Source organism: Mytilus trossulus, chromosome 4, assembly GCF_036588685.1.
Source record: "Mytilus trossulus isolate FHL-02 chromosome 4, PNRI_Mtr1.1.1.hap1, whole genome shotgun sequence".
NCBI lineage: Eukaryota > Metazoa > Mollusca > Bivalvia > Mytilida > Mytilidae > Mytilus > Mytilus trossulus.
In genome coordinates, this window is record NC_086376.1 from 92556694 (window position 1) to 92562752 (window position 6059).

At 31.8% G+C, this 6059-nt stretch overlaps 1 long non-coding RNA gene across 1 annotated transcript; it reads right to left on the reverse strand.

Annotated features, from left to right (window-relative positions):
- Positions 1 to 2064: 2064 nt before the first annotated feature.
- On the reverse strand, positions 2065 to 3973 carry LOC134714304 (uncharacterized). Its single transcript, XR_010106538.1, has 3 exons — positions 3859 to 3973; positions 2926 to 3004; positions 2065 to 2264 (listed from the first exon to the last, which is right to left on the reverse strand). It is a non-coding gene; the product is annotated as an uncharacterized LOC134714304 (long non-coding RNA).
- Between the last annotated feature and the right edge of the window lie 2086 nt (positions 3974 to 6059).

Sequence of the window (6059 nt, forward strand, 5' to 3'; positions counted from 1 at the left end):
TCTTGAGTTTATTTATGTCAATAACTATGAAAGGATCAATTGGTTTATATTTTATTCCTGTTTTACTTGACTTGATTTATTTGCCACAAAGTCCTCTTTTTCTATCAAATGCAATGAAACAGTAAAAAATAATGCTTTGCATCAAGTTTCCCCTTGGAATAGGTACAAAATGGCCTATGTCTATCATTCATTATATCTGTAGTTTAGATACAATTGAGGTTTGAAAAATTCGTACAAAAATAGCTACAGAAGGGTACATAAACCTTAATGCATCCGAAAATGGTTGAAAATAACACTGAAAAATCATTGTTTTTCATCTAGCATTATTTGCACGTGCAGTATATGTGTATTTTAAAGGCACAACAGTGTAGCTATGGTATAATGCTTCAATCGACCGGATTTACATTTTGAAGAAATTTCCTAATAAAATAAATATTTGGCTAAATATCAGCTTCTTATCCAGATTTCAAGTCCGAATATTTGTCACAGATTTACCGACATTGTTATGGTTTCTAGTTATAGTCCCACATTCAGTGATATAGCGAAGGTCATTTGAAGTCATTTTCAAGGATATTTCTTGTTCATTTTATTTATGAAGCCTTGTGATTATTTTCTGTTGTTTGATATTGTTGTTTATTCGTTTTTTGTGGAATTAAACTTGGAAAGTAAATTCCATCATAGGGTTCGTTTTTTCACAGGTGTGTTTGATTTGTTTTTAATTCAATCAAATGGACAATTTGACAATCTCGTTGAAACTGGTCCCGCCAGATGCCAAAATAAAGAAAAAGTTGGTGTTGACAAATACATTATCTGCGATTATGTTGTTGATAAAATTTTAATAGCATCAACATAATCTTGGAAAAAAAGTCTAATAAATGCTGCAGAAAAGAGAGGTGTATCATTTTTTCTGTTATTTGAATGAATCTGCAATGAAACAGCAAGTGACTTGTCTGTATTTAGGTGTCATAGGTCATTTTATAAAAGCTTTACAGATCTATACAAGTAAGCAGAATTTAAAATTAGTTTCATGTTCTTCAGCTGAAAAGGAAACACCAGATATAAATATTCCGATTTCTCTAATTGTTTGGTGCCTGAAAATAATGATCACCATACATCAAAGTGCATTATTTGCAAAATAAAGTGTCTCTTAATAAGGATAAAAACATTTTAATTTATCGAATAGAGCAAGATAATTTGCTCAATTATGCAGTGTATCAAGGAGCATGTCTGACCACATACTTGGAATATAGACCAAAATCCACCGATCATTAGATTCGTATGATCTGGCATTTAGGTGTAGTTGAAATTATAGACCTTATTCGTGACAAAAAGTCTCTTGTATTGTAATCACTTTTGACAATGTGTCAGTGTCTTTTAGCTGATAAAATAAGTAAGACATACTGAAATTCCTCTAAACTTAAGGCTAAACTTGAAAAGCACTACAGGGATTCCATTGTATTTTTTGCTCAACAAGGACAAGGTAAATCTATTTGTATTGTATTTGCTAGCGATATTACCATTGGAAACGCTGTTAATTAAGACCGTGAATAACATCAAAGCAGAATTAGAAATGCTTGAGATAAAAACCTTAAAAGACTTAAGAACATGTAGCTCCACCAAAATCGACGATCAAACCGGTATGCATGTACTGTATGAATCAGCCTCAATATTAAGACAAAAAATGGAAATCTGTAAATTACTATCCTGCAAATGACCAAGTATCCTTTGAAATGTTAGAAGAAATGTTGCCAACCTGTTTGATAAGACTTCATACTAATCTCTGAAACATATAAATGAAGTAAAATTAAAAAGTATCCTGGCGTGGGAAAGGCGAAAAAATGCGTCCGAGTTGAGCATGTTTTGTGAGGTTCCACCCCTTCCCTACACCTCTAGCCAAAGTAAGGGGAAAACACACCAATACGCAGAGAAAAACTCAGTTTGAAACCATGCATGTCAGATTTTAAACTTACATCTAGAGGGTAGGAAAATGGCAGAAACGATCCAAGTTGAACAATAGTGGATAGTTAGAAGTTTTGGAATACATTTGAAAGAATTGAGACGTAATTCTGTGTTTAGTAAATTTTATTTATAAAACTACAAAATCTACAAATATAACAAGAAAACATAGGGTAGGCTTAAAAATTTCACTTTTCTGTCAAATCAGCAAATATGAAGTAGTTGTAATCATTTGCCCTGGTAATATCTCCCTCGTAACACGTTACCACCTCCTCCTCTGTTTCGCCCAAATTGATATCTTCCCATTCCTGCCAACAACAAAAATTATTTATTTATGTATGTGTATACTAGTAGTTAGGAAATTTGTGTCGGCAATACACGAGTGCTCCTGTGTGAAGTCTAATTGTTAACCGCCATTTATGAGAATCTATTGAAGCCGAGGTGTATCAGGTACATACACTTATAAGATTTAATGTGGCTTATATAATTTTTTCATAAGATACCATGATTTTCAGATTTGTTCCCACTACCATGTGTCCATGTTCATTGAACCAGGAAATTGAAGTAAAAATAAATTCTTTTAAAATTTTATATGAAATTTGAAAAAGTCATCTTAGAATCAACACTTGTTCCGAGTTCCTAGTTGCTGTAACCCTTAAACCTGACAATGTTCTAATGTCATATTCCCACATTGTTATGTTCAATGAACCATATGAATGAATAAAATGGCAACATTAGAATGCCGGTGTTCAAATGTTTTATATCAATTTAACTGGACAAAGTCCGGGTGACAAACCAAAACCGAAGGAAACACATGAAATCGATCTCAAAACAATATTTTGGTGTACAATTTTTAAAGTTTACATCGTAATGAACATGTATACTCGTTTAGAATCTTAATGTCACAGAGACAAGACATCGTTATGTACCCCTTTTTGTCGTAGTCTTAGCTTAAAAAGAAGTACATACCTTGTCCAGAGTAATACTGGGCTACAGCCGCCGTTAACACCAATAACAATAGGTATACAACAGTTAATATCTTCATTGTCTGAAACAAGATTGCTTTAAGTTTAAAATATGTCTTCTTTTAATATTAAGATGAATCTTACTTTGTATAGAGTGAATTATAAGACAGGCGAGCGAGGGATATCTCATTTCCAATACGGTTTGTCAGAGTCAGAAATGGTCTTCACCGAATGTTTTGGAGATCGTGTTCGTCTAATCTTTAACATATCTGCTCAGCATTTTCAACTGTATTTAACAATCGCCAAAAACAAAAACAAAACAAATGAACATCAACTCCAAATAACTCAAAACAAAACACGTATGCTTTATCTGACGTTACATATGAAAGATATACCAAAACATAACCGCTGATGGTAAAATGTTCAACGAGATTATTCCACAGGACCTTGGGGAAGTTTTTACTATATTTATTTAAATTTGTTTATTCATAATATATTTTTGATACCGTTTACAATGGGCGGGTGTTATGAAATGTAGCGGTCTTTTCATACAGATTGTATGTACTTTTGATAATACAATAATGGAGAGTTATTCCGGTGTATGTTTGAGATAATTCTATATGTTGATGTTATATTTTATATCATTTGATGTTATAATTGTTTTTCTCGAGGGATTTTGTCTGATGCTTAGTCCGTCTCTGTGTGTGTTACATTTTAGTGTTGTGTCGTTGTTCTCCTCTTATATTTAATGCGTTTCCTTCGGTTTTAGTTTGTTACCCCGATTTTGTTTTTTTTGTCCATGGAGTTATGAGTTTTGAACAGCGGTATACTACTGTTGCCTTTATTTACCTTCTAAATATTTGAAATATACGTCGTGAATAGCAAAGAAACTAATTGATCTGAACATAGTATCAAAGTAAATATCATTTTATCTTACCTTGTGCAGTGTAATCAGAAAAATACAAATAAATGAATGAATATTGTAAGTTTTCCTATTTATACATCGTAAACATATTGCATAAGACGATGGTTTAAACTTCGAACTTCCCCCAACAGACAAAAATGTGTACGGTATTTGTAAACATCTTTAATTGATGCCTAATCATTTGTTTATTCCTATAGTTGATGGTAGAATTGATTAATATGTGGCTTTCATGGTTAAGGGAAATTCTGTAATACATTTTAACTCATGACAGAAAACAATAATATTGACAGGCTATGCGCGTTAAAAGTTTGTAAAGGTGCAAATTTGAAAATATATATAAACACCCATCAGTGTTATATAACTTCTCTCGAACTTAATATGAAAAAAACATGAAAGTCATGTTTGAACTGCGAATTTGTAAATTGGGACGTGTTATCATACCAGAACCCAATAACTATTTGTTCATTGAAGTGTGTTACGGTTTACGTATTTTATTAGCACAATGTGCAGACATTAAATATAAATTTTCTGTAAATTTACAGTATATAAGGTTTCATTGAAACTATGATTTTTCTACCCGTATTTGGTACAAATTTTCCATTTGTAATGCATTTTAAAATCGTATCTAATTTGACAATACATTTTTTTTTATTATTCTAGAGTCCCACTGGTGAGTCTTGTGAAGACGAAACGCCCATCTGGCGTACATATTATATGCATAGTAATGTTGATGTTCTTCTGTTTTATGTTAGACAACATTAGTATACCGCTGTTCAATAGTCATAAATCGATTAAGCGAAAACAAATCCGGGTCACAAACCAAAACTGCGGGTGATACATCAGCAATAAGAGAAAACGAACAACAGAAAAAATGAATTGCTACAAAATTATTATATGTTTACAAAATTTGTAATATGTAAACAATCTTGTTTTTTAAAATGTGGTTTTTTTTGGGGTATCCAAAATTGCCATACATTTCTGCATATTGCTGATGAAGATAAAAAAAGGGGGGTGTAGGAAAAGTAAAGCGACTACATGGATCTTAAGACATGCGCACAGATTAAAGGCGACAGTAGTTTACCGAATCCCAATCTCATTAATCAACTTAAAAATAATTCTCATATCAAAACGCGGTGTCACATGAATTATTGATTATTTTTTGTTTTAAAATAGCTGATCTTGGATACTTTTTTTTCAATTCAGTACTTATTAACTAAATAAAAATATAATTCAAATTTACACACAAAACATATTGGAATCGCATTGACTCAAAAATTATCGAGACCAATGAGTCAGCAGGTGAGCGTTTCTTGTTATACATGAAATACTGCCATACTTATAATATATATATAAAAAAAAAGAAGATGAGGTATGATTGCCAATGAGACAACTGTCAACAAGTGACCAAAAATACTGATTACACGACTGTTTGGGTTTTTAATAATACTCCACCATACATTAAACATATTGGGAGGTCAATAAGATAAAGTTCATATTTCCGAATGTTCCACTATACTTACCCACATAACAACTGGTAAACAACTGTCACCATACTGACTTGGTACATGCAGTTTTCACAAGAAAATGATGGGGTTTATAGATTGCCACAATGATGCACCCGTTACATACATAATTGCCTTCCGTGACAATACATGAGATGTATGTAAATATTAAAAAAAAACATCATTCAAGTAAAACACACAACACAGCTGTTTTAAGTAAGTTGTGGTATATAGGACATAGAGAGAAATTAAAAAGTCCGGGTTTTTTTTGATTTTTTTCTGAACACAATTTTTTCAATTTGATTTAAAGTTAATGCTGAATTGAAACATATATATGGGCTTTAAAAGATCTTCCATCATATTTGGATTTCATGTTTACTGGCAGTGGTGCGGCCTAGTAAAACAGTAAACAGAAAGTAGAAATATAGTTTAAACTTCAGGATTACATAACTTTTTATTCTTCGTGACATGACTCATCTTTTTTTGGATTTGAATCACAATTTCACATTAAAACATAGATGAATACATGATATGAACATGCAAAATTTGTTATATGTAGCATTACATTTTTTTTTATTTTAAAAAATCAGCTGATTTGCATGTAAACCTATGGAGCATTCAATTACAAGACGGCAACCTTAACTGTGACGTATGAGACGCAAGCATTTGATTATCTCCATATACTTCAGGTTTAAGACTATCAGGTCAATA